We start from the raw sequence: 24,588 nt of genomic DNA, 5'->3' as shown, positions 1-24,588 counted from the left end.
AAGTGATGATATCAGTAGTGTGCTGCTGTTCTTCAGGTGTTCAATAAGCAGGCTGAGATGAGTCTCTGACCAAGCTAAACTTCTAAACTGCACTGAAGGTCATTGGTCTGTTTGTGCTGTCTGGTAGGGGTGTCTGAATTGGAAGTGGCCTAATACAATTCCAAATATTTTGGCTGGTAACATAGACTGCATGTACATATTTTTAGGTTAGTTGTCTACCTGGCGTTCAGGTTTAGAAATGATAGTAATAATAGATATCACCAGCATTTATAGCAAATCCCAGGTTATGTCCTATCGTTTTGTCTATGCAAAATGCTGCGATATCCAAGGTCACAATTTAAAGTGGCTCTGCACCTTTAAAAAAAAATATTAAAAGTCAGTAGCTACAAATATTGCAGCTGCTGACTTTTAATAAATTGACACTTACCTGTCCCAGGGTCCAGCGATGTCGGCGGCAGATGACGAGCAATCGCTCGTCTCTCTGCTGACCCCGCCGCCATCCTCTGTCAGGGAATCGGGAAGTGAAGCATTGCGGCTTCACTGCCCGGTTCCCTACTGCGCATGCGCGAGTCGCGCTGCGCGTCTCTGCTGGTCTCCGCTGTGTCCTGGGAACTGTGTGTTTCCCAGAACACAACGGGAGGGCATCTGCGGCGGTCTGCGGCAGACTTGTCCCGGAAGTGGGTGCAGATACCTGGATTATCCAGGTAACTGCACCCCCCTCCCCCCTGAAAGGTGCCGATTGTGGCACCGGAGGGGGGGAGGGATCAGATGAGTGGAACTTCCACTTCAGGGTGGAGGACCGCTTTAAAATAATCTCTTAACAGATAAGTTATGAATTGTTGTTAGGGGGCTATAATTCTGGAAGGAACTGTGTTACATGGAATGGCTACTTTGTTGTCTAAGGTCACAGAAGCAGGCCATTGTTCCCTGATACCCATAGATCATAAACAGAGCAGAATAAAATGTAAATTGCTATACATATTTCATTGTTATCACTGAGTCTGTGCTTTTACCTGAAATTCTCCATTAAACATTGCATTACATGTGACATTCTGTAGAACGTTTGGTGCAATCATATATTAACATTGTCTAGAAAAGTACAGACCAACTTTAACAACTAAGGGTAAAAGAGCTAGAGCGCAATTCAATAGGCAGCATGCATTATATAGGTTATTAAACTACCGTACTTAGCATTGGTTGCTGGTGTTCAGTGTCACAATGCTTTTTATTTTTTACAAAAATAAATTTGCTCTTGGCCTTGTGTTGTATGGAGCTAATAGAAGAATGGTTGAATAGCTCAGAACATGTTTCTATTTAAAATAGAACAATCTGTCAAGGAAAAAGATATTGGATGAATCATATGAAGAGCGTGCGGTGTAAAATGTCATAATAAAGTAGAGCTGCATGCTAAAGATTTCAATGTTAATTTATTAAAAGGGAGCTTTTTATTCAATTAACTTTAACAGATTTGTCATCTGCAGAGATGCAACTCAACAAGGGCGCTGAGTTTGGTCCTAAACCCTCATCTGTTTAGCCTTAAAGTGTTACTAAACCCTTGTTTTTTTTTACATTAAAATAACAAACATGTTATACTTACCTGCTCTATGCAATGGTTTCACACAGAGCAGTCCTGTTCCTCCTCTTCTTAGGTCCCACGCTGGTGCTCCTAGCTCCACCCTCCTGCTGGGTGCTCTCAAAGCAAGCAGCTTGCTCTGGGAGCACCCAAGCAGGTGCGCTCCCAAGCTGCCGCTCTGTGTGCCCCACCCTCTCCATCTCCTGATTGGCTTACTGGCTATGATTGACAGCAGCAGGAGCCAATGGCTTCCGCTGCTACCAAAAGCCAATCAGGAGTGTGAGTCCCCAGAAAACCAAGGTTTTCATGAACATCGCATGATTAAGAGGGGGCTCACGTGAGTATTGGACACAGAGATTTTTTTACCTTCATGCATAGAATACATGAAGGTAAAAACCATTGTGCCTTTACAGTCATCGAGATCTGCTCTGCTGAATGTCTCATAATGAATTGCAAAAACTGGCTTTGGTCAAAGTCTTGCACCAGATGTCACTTAAGTGCAAAGGTTTTCCAATGATGGCTCTTAGATGCAGCCTACACATTATAAAAGGCTACTGTCCCAGAAGCCTTTTGTTAGTGCATAAAGGGGACAAGGATTGGGCAGGTGTTGGCACCAACAGTGCAAGTCAGTCACTGCCCCACTTCTTCTTAGATAGGACAGCCACACACCTGTTGTTAAGAACCCTATGCCATATTGTATTATGCTCCTGGCCATAGGCCCATTCATGACATCCCCAGCCGGAGCCCCAAATATTTGAGAATAAAGGAATGTCCACACCATAAAGCATTGTTCTGCACTTTACTGAAGCTTTCTGTGACATATCACAGAGACATAGTAGCAGAAGCTTTGACGCAGAGTGCCACATGTAAAGTTAGACATTCTGTAACAGTTATTTCAGTACAGAGCACAACTTTACATGTTTAAGCCATCTTCCCTCTATATTTCCATTCCTCTCCTTGAGAGCACCACACATTTGAGACCACTACCCCCATGTATGCTCCACACCGTTGAGTTTCCATCACCTCATTACAGAACCCACAGCTGAGTGTCAGGGGGATCAAGGTGCCCTCTTTAGTATACTATTCTCCCTCTCACTGTCCCTTCTATTGCTCTACCCAGCCAGGTACACTTCTGGATGTAGCACTGATTCTAAGGCTTCATCACTACTCACATAGGAGGGCTCTGTCCAGGCCTGCTGCAGGACCCACAGATGAGGGTCAGAGGAGATAGGGCGACTACAGTTATTCACCCATGTTCTGTACCACCTCACATGGGACTTTAGTCCTGCAAAGGGCCCTTTAGATGAATACTGCAGGACATCTTCACAGCTCTGGGAGGGTTTAGCTCTCATGCCCCATCTACACTGGGCTTCACCCACCACTGTCATTTATGTGGCCACAAACCTCACCCATTAAATCACTGGAGGTTAGATTACTCTAAAATGGGAGCTAACCCCCAATTACAACTTTCCCTTTACCATACTATAATAAGATCAGAGCCATCTAATGGCGGGCAAGCTAAATGCCACTGATCCTTTTTTTTTTGTAGGTAAAAAGAGACATACATTTTGGAATTGCATTAGGAATCATATTTCTGATGTCTTGACTAATATCTTGGAGAGTCCCGTATTAAAGGATTCTTTTTCACGCTCATCAATATAAGGTTGACTCATTGGGATTCATGGCTCTTGTCAGGGAATTCCCACCACCAGCTAGAGGAAGTGATTTTTACAAGGTGAAACTAAATAGACTTATTCACCGAGGGCAACAAGGCCACCTGAACTTGTATTAGTTATACCTCTTATTTTGATCCTGGTTAAATTTTTCCTGTTTGGGTTTTGGCTTGGCTAGGTCCAGTATATAGTAACTAGTTATCTTGTTTAACGTTATATTCATGTCAGGTTTTGAGAGATATTGTTCTTTTTTTTTTTTTTTTGCATTGTGACTGCTGCATTTCAGTAAATATAGAAAGGGAAAAATACAGCGCTGATACCTTAGGTATAGAGGAAGCAGCCAGCACAGCAAAAGACACAAGATAGTATAATGAAATTGGAAAAGATATGTGCAGCGCTAAGGTGAGAAAAAGTATATATATATATATATATCTGTATGACTACAAGATTATCATATGTGTAAAACAACCAATAAACATTAGTATACCTTGACAGGTCATGAAATCAACAAAACATAAAAACATGTCAACTTAATAAATATATATCACACAGAGTGAATACACACAGGGCTGGATTAACGTAGGGGCTATTGGAGCTGCAGCTCCAGGCCCCTACCTTAATATAGGCCCAGCCACTCAAAAAGGTTATGGAAAGCAATGGGCCAACGGGAAGAAATCTCCCCTGACGGGCCCTGCATTCCACATGCACCACCTGGGCAGGGTGGTGGGATTGATAATGGGCACTGCATGAGCAGTCCTAACAGAAGCCTGGGGCACGCCAATGCAGGGCTCTTACAGAAGTCTGGGGCTTCCATAGAGTTAGGCCTGTGCAGCTGCACTCTTTCATCTCAGAATGCACACCAATGCATGGCCCTTACAGAAACTTGGCAAATCAAATGCCAGGCTTCCCTAGTGTTATGCCTGTGCGGCTGCGCACTTCTGAGTTTGGGCGCATGCCAGCAAAGGCTCTTGGAAAGCAGAAGGGTGCCCAGTAAAAGGCCCACTAAAATCCTCAGCACCAAGCACGTGATGCTATTAATCCAGCCCTGAATACACAGTGAGTGAAAATTCATGTGATGTGGAAATTGATTAACCACATAGAGAGAAGATGAAAGTGAAAAAAGTCCAATTAAATCCACATACAGTATCTCACAAAAGTGAGTACACCTCTAACATTTTTATGAATATTTTATTATCTTTTCCTGTGACAACACTGAAGAAATGACACGTTGCTACAATGTAAAGTAGTGAGTGTACAGCTTGAATAAAAGTGTAACTTTGCGGTCCCCTCAAAATAACTCAACACACAGCCATTAATGTCTAAACCGCTTGCAACAAAAGTGAGTACACCCCTAAGGCCGCGTACACACGAGAGGATTGTCCGTCCAACTAAGTCCGTCAGACAATCCGACAGACAGTCCGTCCTACTTTTGAATGAACGGACTTGACCACACACGACGAACAGACAGTCCGCTGAAAGCTTGCGCGATGACGTGTACAGCACGTACGACGGGACTAGAAATACGGCGTCCAATACACTGCAATGCAACCTTCGGCCGTGTAAATCCTTTCTGAGCATGCGCCATACTTAGTCCGTCCAACTAGCCTACTCATGAGCGGACTGTCCGCTGAAACCAAAGTTGGACGGACTGTATTACGGAAATTCCGAAAGACTTAGTCCGCCAGACTGTCCGCTGAAAAAGTCTGCTGAAGCCCACACACGAGCGGACTGTCCCCTGAAACACGTTTCAGCGGACCAAGTCCGTCAGACAGTCCGCCCGTGTGTACGCGGCCTAAGTGAAAATGTCCAAATTGGGCCCAATGAGTCATTTTCCCTCCTAGGTGTCATGTGACTCGTTAGTGTTACAAGGTCTCAGGTGTGTTAAATTTGGTTTTATCACTAGTGATGGACGAACTTCCGACGGGACGTTTCGCGAACGCGAAATGCGAACGGACCCAAACGTTCGCGAAACAGAACGTTCGCCGCGGGCCCCATTGACTTCAATGGGAGGCGAACTTTGCAAACCTTCATGTCGAATTTGCGGCCACGTGGTAATTATTAGGGGGTAAAACGTAGTCCCACCATCTGGACAATGACATAATACATGTATGAGGTGAATTTGGGATCGATAACTACAAGCATTTTTATTTTATTTGGGAAATTGTTCTAACAATTCAGGACTATGGAGCTAATGAAGGCAATGGAGGAGAGGGAAGGTCAGGGACCAGGGTAGGCAAAGAAGAGGGTGCAGGAGATGATCACCAGCAGCGTGACATACCGGAATGACACATGCACCGTGATAGAGGCATCTGACAGCAGCACCGTAATACAGAGCACTGACAGCAGCACCGTGACATACAGCGCTGACAGCAGCACCGTGACATACAGCGCTGACAGCAGCACCGTGACATACAGCGCTGACAGCAGCACCGTGACATACAGCGCTGACAGCAGCACCGTGACATACAGCGCTGACAGCAGCACCGTGACATACAGCGCTGACAGCAGCACCGTGACATACAGCGCTGACAGCAGCACCGTGACATACAGCGCTGACAGCAGCACCGTGACATACAGCGCTGACAGCAGCACCGTGACATACAGCGCTGACAGCAGCACCGTGACATACAGCGCTGACAGCAGCACCGTGACATACAGCACTGACAGCAGCACCGTAAGCAGCCCCAGGAGGAAGTCAGCACAGCACAGGGATGGTGTGATCCCCTCATAATAAGAACCCCCAGGAGGAAGTCAGCACAGCACAGGGATAGTGTGATCCCTTCATAATAAGAACCCCCAGGAGGAAGTCAGCACAGCACAGGGATATCATAAGCAGCCCCAGTAGAAATATGACACCGCTCAACCTCTTCAAAGAGGAGGGTAGGGGCATATAGTACGGTGTGCTTTTTTGGGTCAAGGAAGTGAGCCAAATGAATTAAGAAGGTCTGTGTGCTTGATTAAAAAAATAGTTTATAGACATATACATGGTCTACTGGTCACATGTGTTGAATTCCTCCGAGATCCATGCCTCATTCATTTTTAGAAATGTGAGGTAGTTAACACTGTGGTGAGCTAGGCGAGTACGCTTATCGGTCACAATCCCCCCTGCTGCGCTGAACGTCCTTTCGGACAGGACACTGGATGAGGGGCAAGCCAACAGTTCGATTGCAAATTGGGCAAGCTCTGGCCAGAGGTCAAGCCTGCCCACCCAGTAGTCTAGGGGTTCATCACTCCTCAGAGCGTCCACATCGGCCGTTAACCCAATGTAGTCGGACACCTGACGGTCTAGGCGTTCCCTGATGCTGGATCCGGATGACACCTGTCGATGGGTCGGCTGAAAGAATGACCTCATATCCGAAGTCACCAACACATCTTCAAACCGGCCTCTTCTTGCAGGCGCTGTTGGATTGGTACCCGCAAATCCTTCTCTGGGAGTGGGAATTGCTCCTCTGCCAGCGCACGCAAAAGCAGAATGCAGCATTTCTCGAAGCAAGGCCTGGAAGTGCTGCATTCTGACAGCCCTCTGCGACGGCGGTAACATTTCCGCCATTTTGTGTTTGTACCGGGGGTCTAAGTACGTTGCCACCCAGTACTGGTCCTTGACCCTCATGCTTTTTATACGGGGGTCCCTATTAAAACACTGGAGCATGAAGGCCCCCATTTGCACTAAAGTGGAAGCGGTGTGGTGGCCTGGCTCCTGCTCATCATCCAGGATAATGTCGTCCTCTTCATTCTCCTCTCCCCATCCACGCACAACAGGGATCCCAGAAAGGTTTAAAGCATGCTCTTCTTGCTCCTGCTCATCCGCCCCGGCACCATCCTCCTCTGACTCCTCATCAGACTCCTGTTGTTGACTTGTCTCAGATAGAGTAGCCCCCCCTGGGAATTCATCCAGCATTGCGACTTCCTCATCTTCCCGCTCCTGCTCCTCCACAGCCTGATCAATGACACGACGCAATGCACGCTCCAGAAAGAAGGCATAAGGTACCATGTCACTGATGGCGCCATGGCTGCGACTGACCAGTTTGGTGATCTCCTCAAATGGCCGCAGAAGTCTGCATGTGTCGCGCATGAGCAGCCACTGGCGCGGTGAAAAAAAACCCAGCTCCCCAGAACCGTTTCTTTCGCAGAGTTCATACAGGTAGACGTTAACTGCACGTTTCTGCTGGAGCAGCCTATCAAGCATATAGAAGGTTGAGTTCCATCGCGTCGGGCAATCGCAAATAAGACGTCTGACCGGCAGATGGTGTCGCCGCTGAATGTCAGCAAGGCGAGCCATGGCCGTGTAAGATCTTCTGAAATGGGCCGAGATTTTCCTTGCCTGCCGCAAGATGTCCTGGACCCCAGGGTATTTGACAAGGAATCGCTGCACGACCAAGTTTAAGACGTGTGCCATGCACGGCACGTGCGTGATTTTGCCCTGTTTCAATGCGCTAAGCAGATTGGCACCGTTGTCACACACCACTTTACCAACTGTCAAATTGAGCGGTGTTAGCCACTCATCTGCCTGTGAACGCAAAGCTGAAAGGAGTGCCGGGCCAGTGTGGCTCTTTGCTTCCAGGCACAACAGACGCAGCACGGCATGGCAACGTCTCACCTGGCATGTGGAATAGGTTCTGGGGAGCTTGGGCGGTGCAGTGGAAGAGACGCTAGCAGCGGAAAAGGAGGAGGCAGCTGAGGAGGAGAGGGAGGAGGATGGAGTAGGAGGAGGAGAAGAAGAGTCAGGCCTGCATGCAATCCGTGGCGGTAAAACCAAATCTACACGGGTGCCACGGGTTACATGCTTGACGGCCGTCAGAAGGTTCACCCAGTGGGCAGTAAAACTGATATACCTTCCCTGCCCGTGTTTGCTAGACCACGTGTCTGTGGTCAGATGTATCTTGGCACCGACACTGTGTGCCAGAGATACATTCACTTGCCGCTGAACATGGCCATATAGCTCTGGGATGCCCTTCTCTGAGAAATACTTCCTTCCTGGGACCTTCCATTGTGGTGTTCCAATGGCCACAAATTTGCGAAAGGCCTCTGAGTCCACCAGTTTATATGGCAGTAGTTGGCGGGCTATGAGTTCTGACAAGCCAGCCGCCAACCGTTGGGCAAGAGGGTTATCCGGCATCATCATTTTTTTACGCTCAAACATTAGGCCCACGGAAGCCTGCCTTTTTGCAGAAAAATGTGAGCTTGGCGTGATGGAAGGTGGAGTGGAGGACAATTGTGAGGAGAGAGGAGAAGGAGAAGTAGAAGACGAGGCTGGACGGTGAGAGCCTGCAGTGTGGCTTTGTGTGTTCCGTTGCTCCCACTGGGCTCGGTGATGGCTGCTCATGTGCCTTCTTAAGGCGGTCGTCCCTAGGTGAGTATTGGGCTTACCGCGACTAACGCGTTGACTGCAAAGATTGCAGATGGCAACGCTATTGTCAGCAGCGGACACGTTAAAAAAAGCCCACACTGCGGAGCCATGTGCCGGTGTCCTGGGAGCGCCAGATGTGACCGTACATGGTCGATGACTCGCTCCTGATACATTTGCAGTCTGCTTTGTCCCTGCTGTGCAATGTAAGTCATTGCTGCTTCTCCTCCCTATCTGCTGGTCCATATCTCCCTCTGAACTCCCCTCCTCTTCCTCTCTTGTGGGCACCCACGTGACATCACTAGACACGTCATCATCAACGTCACCTTCCCCACCGCTATAAGTAGAGATCTCGGAGTAGGCAGCAACACCGGGGACCAACCTCCTCCTTGGGCTGATCTGGGTACTGGCGTCAGACTGCTGAGTAGCGCTTGTTGCTACCTCCTCTTCCTGATCCAATACCAAGAGTGGCTGCGCATCAGAAATGTCCTCTTGATATGGATCGGAAAATAATTCCAGTGACTCAAGCGGAAGGTATGTGGTGGTGGTGGTGGTGGTCGTGTTGTTGGTGGTAGTGTCTTTGGGGGTGCACATAGCAGAGAGTGAAGAAGAGGGTGCAGATCGAGAGGATGAGGAGGGTGCAGAAGAGTAAGGCTGAGCGAGCCACTCAACCAAGTCTGGTGCATCCTTTAAAGTAATTGAACGCACCTTCTGCAACTTCCCACTTTGGCTCAAGCCTGTTGCTCCTGCCCTACCCCTACCACCCCTGCGGAAGGGCCTGCCTCTTCCTCTGCATGTCATTTTTTAAATGACCCTGTGACAAAACTCTTAGTCCCTATACCGCTGAAGGACTGCTGCAGTATAGGTGAGCGGTCAGCAGTGGTGCACGTCAACCCTATCTATTGTGGACCTATAGCGGTCCTTACAGAACAGCAGACTGTACCGCACTCAAGCCTATGTACCGTAGCACCCTATACCAAGTTACCAGTCCTTATAAGAACTTTTGTGGACCAAGCAGGTTGTGTATTAGTGTTTAGCAGACTGTACGTCAGTCCCTATACCGCTGAAGGACTGCTGCAGTATAGGGCAGCGGTCAGCAGTGGTGCACGTCAACCCTATCTATTGTGGACCGATAGCGGTCCTTACAGAACAGCAGACTGTACCGCACTCAAGCCTATGTACCGTAGCACCCTATACCAAGTTACCAGTCCTTATAAGAACTTTTGTGGACCAAGCAGGTTGTGTATTAGTGTTTAGCAGACTGTACCTCAGTCCCTATACCGCTGAAGGACTGCTGCAGTATAGGGCAGCGGTCAGCAGTGGTGCACGTCAACCCTATCTATTGTGGACCGATAGCGGTCCTTACAGAACAGCAGACTGTACCGCACTCAAGCCTATGTACCGTAGCACCCTATACCAAGTTACCAGTCCTTATAAGAACTTTTGTGGACCAAGCAGGTTGTGTATTAGTGTTTAGCAGACTGTACGTCAGTCCCTATACCGCTGAAGGACTGCTGCAGTATAGGGCAGCGGTCAGCAGTGGTGCACGTCAACCCTATCTATTGTGGACCGATAGCGGTCCTTACAGAACAGCAGACTGTACCGCACTCAAGCCTATGTACCGTAGCACCCTATACCAAGTTACCAGTCCTTATAAGAACTTTTGTGGACCAAGCAGGTTGTGTATTAGTGTTTAGCAGACTGTACCTCAGTCCCTATACCGCTGAAGGACTGCTGCAGTATAGGGCAGCGGTCAGCAGTGGTGCACGTCAACCCTATCTATTGTGGACCGATAGCGGTCCTTACAGAACAGCAGACTGTACCGCACTCAAGCCTATGTACCGTAGCACCCTATACCAAGTTACCAGTCCTTATAAGAACTTTTGTGGACCAAGCAGGTTGTGTATTAGTGTTTAGCAGACTGTACGTCAGTCCCTATACCGCTGAAGGACTGCTGCAGTATAGGGCAGCGGTCAGCAGTGGTGCACGTCAACCCTATCTATTGTGGACCGATAGCGGTCCTTACAGAACAGCAGACTGTACCGCACTCAAGCCTATGTACCGTAGCACCCTATACCAAGTTACCAGTCCTTATAAGAACTTTTGTGGACCAAGCAGGTTGTGTATTAGTGTTTAGCAGACTGTACCTCAGTCCCTATACCGCTGAAGGACTGCTGCAGTATAGGGCAGCGGTCAGCAGTGGTGCACGTCAACCCTATCTATTGTGGACCGATAGCGGTCCTTACAGAACAGCAGACTGTACCGCACTCAAGCCTATGTACCGTAGCACCCTATACCAAGTTACCAGTCCTTATAAGAACTTTTGTGGAACAAGCAGGTTGTGTGTTAGTGATTAGCAGACTGTACGTCAGTCCCTATACCGCTGAAGGACTGCTGCAGTATAGGGCAGCGGTCAGCAGTGGTGCACGTCAACCCTATCTATTGTGGACCGATAGCGGTCCTTACAGAACAGCAGACTGTACCGCACTCAAGCCTATGTACCGTAGCACCCTATACCAAGTTACCAGTCCTTATAAGAACTTTTGTGGAACAAGCAGGTTGTGTGTTAGTGATTAGCAGACTGTACGTCAGTCCCTATACCGCTGAAGGACTGCTGCAGTATAGGGCAGCGGTCAGCAGTGGTGCACGTCAACCCTATCTATTGTGGACCGATAGCGGTCCTTACAGAACAGCAGACTGTACCGCACTCAAGCCTATGTACCGTAGCACCCTATACCAAGTTACCAGTCCTTATAAGAACTTTTGTGGACCAAGCAGGTTGTGTATTAGTGTTTAGCAGACTGTACCTCAGTCCCTATACCGCTGAAGGACTGCTGCAGTATAGGGCAGCGGTCAGCAGTGGTGCACGTCAACCCTATCTATTGTGGACCGATAGCGGTCCTTACAGAACAGCAGACTGTACCGCACTCAAGCCTATGTACCGTAGCACCCTATACCAAGTTACCAGTCCTTATAAGAACTTTTGTGGAACAAGCAGGTTGTGTGTTAGTGATTAGCAGACTGTACGTCAGTCCCTATACCGCTGAAGGACTGCTGCAGTATAGGGCAGCGGTCAGCAGTGGTGCACGTCAACCCTATCTATTGTGGACCGATAGCGGTCCTTACAGAACAGCAGACTGTACCGCACTCAAGCCTATGTACCGTAGCACCCTATACCAAGTTACCAGTCCTTATAAGAACTTTTGTGGAACAAGTGAGTTGTGAATGTTTAGCAGACTGCAGCAGAAGGGCAGCAGTCAAGTATAATATCCTTTCTATATTTGGAAGAAAGAATATTATACATGTACAAGCCTATTACTGTACCACTGATACCAGTCCTGAAAAGAACCTTTGTGGAACTAATAATAACAGCAAGTCTTTAAAATTACCCTCACTGCCTGACAACACTGCTTCCTTCCTGTCCCTATACAAATTGGCAAAAAAAGAGAACGATTAGTGGTTACTGGAACAGCTCTTTTGTGGACCTTGATAGTAACAGCTAATGATGATGATGATGATGATGATGATGAAAGACTAATCTGGCTGTCCCTGTAGCATACACCGTCCTTTCCCTTTCTCTAAACTAACAAAAGACACTCAGGCTGCTGCAAGAATCAGCAGCACAGCAAACCTATCAACACCTAACACCTATACCAGTCCTGAAAAGAACTTTTGTGTACCAAATAGCTAGTGGTTTATCTCTCCCTACTCCACACAGGAACCTGTCCCTATCGTAACAGAAGAAAGAATGTAAAATGGCCACCGGATCGGGTGTATTTATAGGTTAGGGGGAATGTACAAGTGTCCATGTGCTGTCATGTCTCAATTGGCTGTCCTGTATCACATGATAAACGTGTCACCAAAGGTTAAAGTTCTTGTATACATTAAACACGTAAGTCCGCCGCGGCGAACGACGGAAAAAGGCGTTCGAACGTGCGGACCGCGAATGTCGGAAATTCGCCGCGAAACGACCGCCGGGCGAACCGTTCGGCCATCACTATTTATCACTTTCACTCTCTCATACTGGTCACTGGAAGTTCAATATGGCACCTCAAGGCAAAGAACTTTCTGAGGATCTGAAAAAAAGAATTGTTGCTCTACATAAAGATGGCCTAGGCTATAATAGGATTGCTAAGACCCTAAAACTGAGCTGCAGCATGGTGGCCAAGACCATACTGCTGTTTAGGGATGAGCTTCGAGTTTGAGTCGAACGTGGCTATAATGAATTATCGGCTCCTGTAATACAGAAAACACTCATTGAAAGTCATTGATAATAGAATAGCATGTCTTTCTATTTTTCTGGCCACCCCCAAGACCCCTGTTTATATGGAGAGTTTCTAAGGAATTCATCCCATCTCACCAGATCAATAGATCACAAGCGTATATAACCCAGAATTTCTGGTTAGTGGGGTCACAAGAGGGGAGCGTGGCACACAGCACCTGGAATTATCATTGGAGCACTAAAGCACTTTATTTTGATTTCTGTATTTTATATATATTTTATATATATTTATATATGAATGCGTTTATATGTAGCATTTTAGAAATATATTTTATGAGCACTCCAGCACTTTATATGAGCACATATATTTCTGTAAGCGCTGTATATATATATATATATATATATATATGTATACATATATATATGAGAAAATCTATATGTATACTTATATAAAGTCCTGCTTACTCGTTTCACTATAAGTATATTTATTTGACACCCCACTATGATTCATTGGCTTCCAATACATATATTTGAGATGAATAATTTTCTGTATTTATATATGAATGTGTTATATGTAGCACTTAAGCAATATATTTCAGTATTGGGACACCTGCCTTTACACGCACATGAATTTTTAATGGCATCCCAGTCTTAGTCCGTAGGGTTCAATCTTGAGTTGGCCCACCCTTTGCAGCTATAACAGCTTTAACTCTTCTGGGGATGCTGGAAGCGGGTTTGGGGTGGAGGAACTTGACTGGCCTGCACAGAGCCCTGATCTCAACCCAATAGAATACCTTTGGGATGAATTAGAGTGGAGACTGCAAGCCAGGCCCTCTCGTCCATACCAGTGCCTGCTCTCACAAATGTGCTTCTGCAAGAATGGTCAAACATTTCCATAGACATACTTCTAAACCCTGTGGACAGCCTTCCAAGAAGAGTTGAAGCTGTTATAGCCGCAAAGGGTGGGCCAGCTCAATATTGAATCCTATTCCTGGGGTGCCCCAATACTTTTGGTAATATAATGTATATTCAATGGTGTATATTGATAGTGATATATTGCTGCGAATCACATTTTGTATAGCTAAGGAAAGTTGAGCCCACCTGCATTCACTGTGCATTTATGAGACCCAACAGTTATTTTTAGGATTCCTTTTTGTGTGTACGTGTGTTGGCAACAACTTATTTTTTAGTTATTTATGTTCTTTGTTTAAGTTGTTAATTTTTTTTTCTATATTTTTCCTCAGCATTAACTTTTAAAAAAAGGCTTTATTTTTCTAGTAATGGTGTAGGTACTTGTACTTTCTTGTCATTCAGCTCTATTGTATTTGTGTTTAATTTTCTTAGGATCCTTTATTGTGAAATAGTGACTGCACATGCATCAGCAGGCTATAAATGAGTATCTGTGCAAATATGGCACAAAGGGGAGTGGGGGTTCCTCTCCCTGTGTCAGTGACCCCTCACAGAGGATACATTACTATTTGAGGAGGCAACCAGAATGGTGAGCTATGACAATGCCGGCATCAGCATCACAATTTCTGTAGTCTTCAAGCTGGAGCTGCATGGCCTTATAGATGGAGCACTCTAGATACAGCAACAGGAGGAAGACAACGACTTCCTGTTATCTCAGGGCCTGCTATATGGGGACACATCCCTGTGAGGCATCAGCAGGTGCAGGAGGAGCACGAGGGGGAGTTTGGTTGCCTTGGCATTGTTTATGAGGAGAAGGAGGACATTCACAGATTCCAGGGGTGGGTTTCATCCCTCAAAACTCCAGGAGTTGTACATGACTAGGGGAAGATAGTTGAGGACAATGTCACCCTTAGCCACCTCAGCACTGTGATTCCTTCACCTCCCCTAATTTATGGTGGATGTGCTTGTTTATGCTCCAAAGCCTGTAAAATGAACCTGCGATTTGTATCATAGGGACCATAATTGGTTGCCAACCCTCATGATCCACATTACACCCAATTGTTTCAAAGCACTTTCACAGTTGCAAAGATTGTGGAATGACTGATCAAATAACATCCTGTGGGTTATATGAATATTTTTTAGGGTTAAAGTGTTTTTGCACCAATATCATCTTTTTTTGCACAGAATTTTAACATCATGTGTGCTGCACTAATATTTCTGTAGAATTATGGCGTGTTAGCACCACTGGCATTCCAATCCCATTTTTTTTTACAAAGTTTGACTATTGCAAAGAATTTAAATTTTTGGGAGGGTAATATCCTGTGACCTGCAAGAATATGTGCGTTGCTTTACAGTGTGCTGGCATCAATCAAACTCAAAACTGGATTTTTAGACATCTGTTTTGCAAAGACAATGATTCTTTAAATAGAAACCACCTGTTCTCATTTAATGACTGCATTTTGTGGCCAAACAAATATACTTATTTTTCTCCTTTTGCCACAGGCGAATATTGTTTTATAAATTTTTTTATAAAAATGGAGTCTGCTTGTTCTCTCTTCAACTGCCTATTAATAAGAAAAAAATAAATTGTGTATATGAAAAAATAACAGTACACGTGAATTTGGTCTGAAATATGACTTCTCTCTACTCCTCAAATGTAATCCTATTTATTCTTTATTCTCTTTACAAATTTTCACATCTCTAAAAATGTATGTAAGTATGGCTTGTCCCGCTTCTGCAATTCCTTGGATTAAAAAAGATGTCATTCAGTGCATCAAACAAATCTGTTTAATTGTTATACAACATTTGAGGAAATACATTTTCGTTTCATATTTTTGTCTGATAAATGCCTACTTCCTGCCTGCCAAATTGCATCCTTTTAAGCAGGATGAGATTCTGTGTCTCAAATGTGTACAATGTTCATACAGGGGTTGATTTACTAAAACATAAGGCCGCGTACACACGCGGGGACTGTTCGCCCAACTTTGTCCGTCAAACAGTTTCGGCAAACAGTCCGCTCAAAATTAGCATGGACGGACATGGCCACACACGACGGACGAACAGTTTGCTGAAACCGTGCGCGATGACGTGAACGGCACGTACGACGGGACGAAAAATACGACGTCCTATACACTGCATTATAACTTTCGGCGTGTAAATCCTTTCTGAGCATGTGCGGAACTTAGTTTGACGAACAAGCCTACACACGAGGGGACTGTTCGCTGAAACAAGGTTTCAGCGGACAGTTTTTCGGAATTTCCGAAAAACCTTGTTCAGCGGACTGTTCGCTGAAACTGTCCGCTGAAAGCCCACACACGAGCGGACTGTTTGCCGAAACACTGTTCAGCGGACAAAGTTGGGCAAACAGTCCCCGCGTGTGTACGCGGCCTAAGAGTGCAAGATCTGGGGCAGTTCTGGATAACCTGGCGAAATAGGTAAGAGGGGGATGATAAAAAAAAAACATGATTGGCGTAAAGCTTCTCTTTAAAACTAGAGCTGCACAAATAATTTTTAGTTTTTGGGTTTTTACAACATATATTTGAAATAACCAGCCCAGCATTACAGACTTAAATATTAAAAGTGATGTAGGGAATTCACTTACCACAATGACCAGCATGGGAAATTCCTTATTGCTCAAATGATGTTGGCAGAAACTAATGGGGGGAACCATGTTCAACATTTGTAATTAATCTCTAGTGCATTTTGTGGCACGGCTAAAAATCACTATTGTAGCTCTAGCCTAATCACTAACAAATTTTATAATGTAGCTGAACTATTTAAAAGAGTCAGTGTGCTTCTGCATTTGCTTGTATACTTTTAGGCTGGCTTCATACTGTTGTATTGCGCATTACCACAATTCATTTTTATTTAGCATGGCACTCCAATGCAATTATAGTAGTCTGCAATGCACTTGTGCTTCTGTGCGCCACAATATATATGCCTCATACAGGGGCATGCGTATAGGGGGTCACAATTGCAACCTGACCCCATGCTGCAGGGGGCCTATGCAGCCCCTGTACACATGGATAGGAGGGGTGGCATATAGAGCAACCAATCCCCTCCACTTTGCATCTGCAGCCTTTCAGCGGCTGCAGAAAGACAATGGAGAGGATTGATACCTCCACTCGCCATCCCACCACTCCTTCTATTCACATCTTGCTGTTCTGAGCTCCTGTGTACTCTCACTCATCCCCTGCAGTGCTGCCAGGTTCCCCCGCCCCCTCTCCCGTAGGCTACTGCGGGGGGATCTGTCAGAATGGAGACCGGAGAAGATATAATTTACCGGCCCCTTCCATGTCTTAATGAATAGAGTTGTTAATCCCTACTGATCAATGACTCTGTTCATTCATAACAGAGGCATAGTAAACTGTATTTTCTATACGTCAGTTTATGAATGCATGGGTAGCTCTGTACAGAGCTATTCCTGTCCATTCATTTTGAGGCAACAGAGAAAGACAAACAGGGTCATAAAGGTTGAGCCTGACATTCAGCTACCATTGGGGGCTCCAGCAGGGAGTCAGGTGAGCTTGTTAAGGTTTCTTGCACCTGGGCCCTGAAGGTTCTAGTTATACAAGGTTCTGGTCTCATACAACATTCATGTACTTCAGCATACCACAATACACATGCCAAAGGGAAGTTTCTTTTCTATGGTCAACATGCAAAGCAAAGGTAGTTTAGGTAAAACTTTTTTTTAATTAGCACAAGGCACAGTACTTACATTTACAGTAGGCTGAAGTGTACCCATGCTTCCATAGTTTACAGGCTTTGTTCTCTGCCCTCCTCCTATACTCTGCAGCCATAATCTTCCAGTGCTGAAGGGGTGAATAAAGCCGGGGGGACCCGTTACAGAAATTTATCAAGAGTGCCAACTATGGCCACCCTTTGAACCCCTCCCTCCATTCATGGAAGCTGTACTATATAACTTCCATGAATAAAAAGCAATCTATCGAGGACAGGTAGATGAATGAAAAGTCTGCCTCCCCCATTCCTAGAGGGCTTTTCATTTGTGGATGCTAAAGTATAGCTTCTATGAATAAAGAAGGGGGTGGAAAGGGTGCACGTCTGAGTGAGAGCAGTGGACAATATTCATAGTTAACACTAAAGAAATTACCTATAGCGGTACCAATGTTTGTTGTCTTTTTGTGGGCACGCTCAAATTGAAAGCTTTACATGTTGGGTATCTATTTACACAACCTCAACATTTATATTCTACCAAAAATGTCCTAAAATTAACTTTAATGCATTTTTGGATCTGTGCAATGGATAACCCATTGCACAAATGTCATGTGATAGAGCGATGCCCTATTTTATTCTCCAAGGTGCCTGCTTTCCGAAAATATATAATGTTTGGGGGTTGTAATCTTCAGGCCTAAATTATTTTATTTTTTTGCTAAAAACACAAAAACAGCTCTGCCAGTGAAAGGGTTAAATGTAAAAGTCTTGTTCTGTTTTAAACTAACTTAGGCTTTAAAGGGTTAATCCACTTTCATTGGGAAAAATAAAATAGCAAATACGTAAAGAAAATAGTGTATATAGTGTATATATGTGTCGCAACTGTATATAGTGTATACAATTGCGACACAAGTCATATTATAATTAAATAGTATTAAAAATGACCTTTCCTTTTTAATCTGCAGCTTTGTAATTTTCTGTAAATGCAATGCAATATGGCTACCTGGAGGTGTTCTATACACAGAATGTGTACAGAACGTCGCCCCAAAACATAATTTCCTGCTTGTGGGATTTGCTCACTGATTTTGCCAGAAGTCTGCCCTAAGATACAAGTCAGATTTCAGGCATCTCCTGCAACAAAAATGTCATATTTGGTGAGATACTTCCAACAGGAAATCACATCTAAAGGAATGCAGGCCCAGCAGCTTTCTTCATTAGAGCCCTGTAGGTGTACAGCTGATTGATAATTATGAAACCACTCCCATTAGACTAATGTCCCCATGTAGACATACACACAGGGATTTCTTCAGAATAACAAAAGATAGGAATCTGCAACAAAGTTTGTTAAAATCCTTGTAATGTACATAGATCACCCAGAGGGGAATGTTTTTTTTCTCAACAAAAGTGGAGTTAGGCTTTAAGGCAACACATATTAATGTGCAAAATACTGCATACAAAATCATGTGCTCGAATGCACTGCAAAGGAATGGACAAGGTTGAAGGGTCCATCTAAGTGACTGCCAGGTTCACTTTAACATGCTTTTTTACATATCCCCGGATACCCTGTTTCCAACGTGAAGCTGCCAATCTGTGCTGTGCATTGATAATTGGGTCAGCACAGCCATCTCTGTATATAAAGGGTGTTACCTGATTGTATACATCATTGTTATATTGAAGAATGCATAGCAGATATCGTGCAGGAAGCGACTGAATACTTATGGCTTCAATGTGCAGCCCATTTCAATAATAAGGCTAATGAAAATGTATGTTATCTGATATGCCCGGCTTTCCTTTATTTCTAATCTCTGGCAAATTATGAATCTTATACATCTCTGAGTGCTTCTCAGCAGCTCCATTGAAACACTGCAGCACTCCTCAAAAATAGCTCCTGCTGATGCAACCCTGTATAATGCGCTTGGGCAGGGATGACATAATGATCTAAAAGAAGAACATGATGTAATGTGCATCTAAGGAGGAAAAAAAAAAAACCACACAGCCACTTCCCTCTGTGCCGCTTCTCTGGGAGTCAGTTTATAAGAAGAGAACACTTCTACCGACAGTACATCTGTTTTATTGTTCCTTCTGCCTGACATTAAAGAATATAATTGTAGTGAATTGGGAAGGGGGGGGGGGACTATATAAGCTGTTCTGCCAGATATACTTGCAGGGATCTTGTCTTCCAGGGACTAAGAAACCAGCTTACAGTGCGTGTTAAGATTCAGTTCAGAAACTGTAAAACAATCACGCTTATTTAATAAGGCAGAGAACAAAGAAAAAAATGATGTGCAGATTACGTTAACCCAACCTAGCCACAGCAATTATATAAACACCAGAATCGTCTTAATCCTTAATAGTAACTTTGTAACAGTTAGATGTTACATAGTTTGGAGAAGTTAGCACAACTAAACATAATTAACGATTGTTCTGCACACTTTGCATATTGCTAAATACATAGATTAAATACATACACTATATTAACAAAAGTATTGGACTATAATGGCATCCCAGTCTTAGTTTGTAGGGTTGAGTATTAAGTTGGCCCAACCTTTGCAGTCTTTAACAGCTTTGACTCTTCTGGGAAGGCTGTCCACAAGGTTTAGGAGTGTGTCTATGGGAATGTATGACCATTCTTCCAGAAGCACATTTGTGAGGTCAGGGACTGATGTGGACAAGAAGACCTGGCTTGCAGTCTCTGCTCTAATTCATCCCAAAGGTGTTCTATTGGGGTGCGGTCAGGGCTCTGTGCAGGCTAGTCATGTTCCTCCACACCAAACTCGCTCATCCATGTCTTTATGGGCCTCGCTTTGTGCACTGGTGCACAGTCATGTTGGAACAGAAAGGGGCCAAACTGTTTCCATAAAATTGGGAGCATGAAATTGTCCAAAATTGTTATTATTATTATTATTATTATTATTATTATAATACAGGATTTATATAGCCCTGAGACTTTGTACAGTGCTTTACAACAGTAGGGCAGAAAGTACAATTACAAGATAATTCAATTAAGGAAGAATTAGAGGGCCCTGCTCATTAGAGATTACAGTCTGGGGGGGAGGATCAAGTTATAGAAAAGGGTAATAGGGGCATGAGGGGCAATAAGGGGCATGAGCTGATATAGAAAATAAAAGAACCATTGTTTGGTGGAGGAAGGGCAGGCTTCTCCAAAGATAAACGTTTTCAGGGATCGCCTAAAAGTAGATAGATTTGTAGATAGTCTGACAGATTAGGGTAGGACAGGGGTCTCAAACTGGTGGCCCTCCAGCTGTTGAGAAACGACAAGTTCCATGAGGCATTGCAAGGCTGACAGTTACAAGCATGATTCCCACAGGCAGAGGCATGATGGGACTTGTAGTTTCGCAACAGCTGGAGGGCCGCCAGTTTGAGACCCATGGGGTAGGGTATTTCAGAGGATGGGAGAGGCTCAGGAGAAGTCCTAGAGGTGAATATGGAAGGAAATGATGAGGGAGCTAGAGAACAGGCGGTCTTGGGAGGAACAAAGAGGACGATGAGGTCTTGGTATGCTGATGCCCTAAGAGTTCCCTTCACTGGAACTAAGGGGCCAAGCCCAACCACTGAAAAACAACCCCACATCATAATCTCTCCTCCACCAAATGGTTAGGACCAGTGCACAAAGTAAGGTCCATAAAGACATGGATGAATACACAGGCATTCGCTGAAGTTGATTCAAAGTTGCGTCAAAGTCGCTTGGCAAAGTTGCACGACATTCAGATCGCGGCAGTGTGAACTCTGACTTACAGTATAGCCTTAATCCTTTTTTTATACAATAGATTTTTATAAGCGTTTCGCCATCGAGGCGAGGATACGTGGTCCAGTACGTCACATCTGATAATGCAAGTTCCATCGACTGGAGTGCACGCCGATACTCATGTGGGAGTAGGCCGCCAGCGGCCATTGCTTAAATCGCTGGGTGCCGGATAAGGCACGGACAAATGTGAGCTTTATTCCTATTTATGTTTGCCAGTTATCGATTATTAAAATGGGGTTACACTATGGAGAGTGTTTGATTCCTTTTTTTGGAGCAATTCACTGATATCGAGTCAAGGAGGAGAGGAGAGGGGATGTAACAGTCCAGCTAACAGGAATTATACTTGAGAGCAAAATGACCCACCAAAAATCGGGTCCTTATATCTGGTGAGTGATAGTGTGTGCAGGGGTGTAGAGGAGCATAACGATTCACAACACCTATCACTTTATGCATGATCGGAGCACAATTAAATTTAATTACTGAGTACTAAAGTGAACTTCATATGTTGGCATATGAATTATGACTTACATTTTTTGTTATTGGATTCACAAAATACCTTTATCATATTCTTATCTGTATGGACATTATCTAAGCACACCCTCCTGCCTGCATGTCTGAACTAAGGGCAGATGGATTCCAGGAAGTAAATGCTACATGAATTATCTGCCTTTACCCAAGATGGCCATGGCCAGAAATGCAAGGGGATGCTTAACAAAATGATTCTCAGCAAAATAAAGCATGGATACATGAATGGATTGAGCAGTTTGCTTTGTATATAAAAAATGAATAAAATAATGTTTTTGGATTGTGTTGCTCATCCATATCCAGTGTAGTTCAGCTTTAACCGATTCCCGACCACCTCACGCAGATATACTGTGGCAGAAGGGCGCATACAGGCAGATTAACGTACCTGTACGTTGTCCTTTAAGAGACGGCTTGCGGGCGTGCGCCTGCCAGGAGCCCTGTTACCATGATTGCGGGTCCCAAGGATTCGATGTCCGTGGGCATACCAGCGATCATCTCACGGTGAGGAAGAACAGGGAGATGCTAATGTAAACAAGGATCTTCCAATTCTGCCTAATGACAGTGTCACTGATCTCTGCTCCCTGTGATTGGGAGCGCTGATCAGTGATGTGTCACACATAGCCACGCCCCCCCCACAGTTAGAATCACTCCTTAGGACACACTTAACCCTTACAGCGCCACCCAGTGGTTAACCCCTTCACGGCCAGTGACATTTTTATAGTAATCAATGCAATTTTTTTAGCATTGATTGCTGTATTAATGCCAATGGACCCAAAAATGTGTCAAAATTGTCCGATGTGTCTGCCATAATGTCGCAGTCACAATAAAACAATGGGGGTAAACCAGGCATTTCCCCATCCTGCCTTGTGACATGACAGAGATCACTGCTCCCTGTCATCAGGAGCAGTGATCACTGTCATGTGAGTGGAAGCCCACCCCCCCCAGTTAGAATCACTCCCTAGGACACACTTAACCCCTTGATCACCCCCTAGCGTTCAACCCCTTCCCTACCAGTGTCATTTACACAGTAATCAGTGTATTTTTATAGCACTGATTGCTGTATAAATAACAATGGGCCCAAAATAGTGTCAAAGGTGTCCAATGTGTCCATCGTAATGTCGCAGTCACAATAAAAAACGCAGATCGCCTCCATTACTAATAAAAAAAATGATTAATAAAAATGCCATAAAACTATCCCCTATTTTGTAGACACTATAACTTTTGCGCAAACCAATCAATAAACGCTTTTTGCCAAAAATATGTAGAAAAATACGTATCGGCCTAAACTTTTTTTATATATTTTGGAGATATTTATTATAGCAAAAAGTAAAAAAAAATGTGTTTTTTTTTTCAAAATCGGGGCTCTTTTTTGTTTATAGCGTAAAAAATAAAAACCACAGAGGTGATCAGATACCACCAAAAGAAAGCTCTATTTGTGGGGGGAAAAAAAGGACATCAATTGTGTTTGGGAGCCACGTCGCACGACCAGTTAAAGCGACGCAGTGCCGAATCGCAAAAAGTGCTCTGGTCAGGAAGGGGGTAAATTCTTCCGGGGCTGAAGTGGTTAAAAAGAATAGCCAACAATGAGAGCTCCAGGGCTAATTGCATAATAAAGAATAAAGTCTATCGCTTTCAAATGAAGAGTAAAACCATTTTTAGGCCAAGTTTGATGTGATCCGATCTTCCATATGCAGAGCCACCATGGTTTTCCCTTTGCTCTAGTTATAAATGAGCCTTTCAGTCTGTGCATAATAGAAATGAATGACTGCATATGAAAGAAACCTCACAGTGCGTTCAAATCTTTGCTGAGCCCTTAGCAAACAAAACAATTACATCTTTATGAACAATTTGTCCTACACAGACAGAGTATATTTACCCAACAATCACCTACATTGTCCATGTAAAGATCTAGAACTCCCAACTGTCCCTTTCGCGCTGTTCACGGTCACAATTAGTGACTCAGCATTGTCGGGAACGTGCAGGAATCCACAGTAGCTGTTTCTATGACGACAATGAATGATGAATGGGCAAGCCCTTTTATGATCTAGCAGCATTTAAATCAGGGACCTTTCATCTGTATCAGAGCTGTACATTAACACAGGTATAATTACCCATACCATGGATTTCTGTGCACCTGTGCTAAGGAGGAGAGCTGTTAATTACTCAAAAAAAACAAAAACAAAAAAAACTTTAATTATTATCCTATCATAATGTCAAGAGAAATACAAGCTGATTTATACAAAAGAACATATTGTACCATTCACACATGAAAACTTGTCAGGCCTACAAGGCAAAGGTACACAATAGGGAGGGGATGTGTAATTATGCAGCATTAGAGTATATGTAATTATGCAGCATTAGGGGGGATAATAGTCTGCTATAAAGAAAGAGATATGCCATTATTGTCCTCCTTTAACCTACCAGGTAAAAACACAACTTGTTCTCATTTCGAAAATATACTTATGACCTCGGAAAAACAAACATTTAGCAAGTTTGATTTTTTCAAAAGCTCTATTGAGTCCACGTTTTTAATCACTTCAGCCCGGGAAGATTTTACCCCCTTCCTGACCAAAGCATTTTTTTTTGCGATTCGGCACTGCGTCGCTTTAGCTGACAATTTAGCGGTCCTGCGGCGCTGCGCCCAAACAAAATTGACGTCCTTTTTTCCCCACAAATAGAGCTTTCTTTTGGTGGTATTTGATCACCTCTTCGGTTTTTATTTATTGTGATATAAACAAAAAGAGCAACAATTAAAAATAAAATAAAAAAGCAATATTTTTTACTTTTTGCTATAATAAATACTCCCCAAAAATATATAAAAAAAAATTATTTTCCTCAGTTTAGGCTGATATGTATTCTTCGACATATTTTTGTGCAAAAGTTATAGCGTCTAAAAAAATAGGG

General features: G+C 44.3%; 1 long non-coding RNA gene across 1 annotated transcript in view; it reads right to left on the bottom strand.

The window, feature by feature from the left end:
• The window catches only part of LOC143940869 (uncharacterized), a 58,081-nt gene extending 34,321 nt beyond the window's left edge, over positions 1-23,760 (bottom strand). The window contains exon 1 of the long non-coding RNA XR_013263946.1: positions 23,576-23,760. This is a non-coding gene — a long non-coding RNA (uncharacterized LOC143940869). The remainder of the gene's footprint in view (positions 1-23,575) is intronic.
• Positions 23,761-24,588: the final 828 nt, after the last annotated feature.

This window comes from Lithobates pipiens, unplaced genomic scaffold (genome assembly GCF_037356315.1).
Source record: "Lithobates pipiens isolate NorthernLeopardFrog02 unplaced genomic scaffold, aLitPip1_a1.2 Scaffold_3, whole genome shotgun sequence".
Lineage (NCBI taxonomy): Eukaryota > Metazoa > Chordata > Amphibia > Anura > Ranidae > Lithobates > Lithobates pipiens.
The sequence above is the reverse complement of the archived record's forward strand: the minus strand, read 5'-3'. Positions and strand labels throughout refer to the sequence as shown.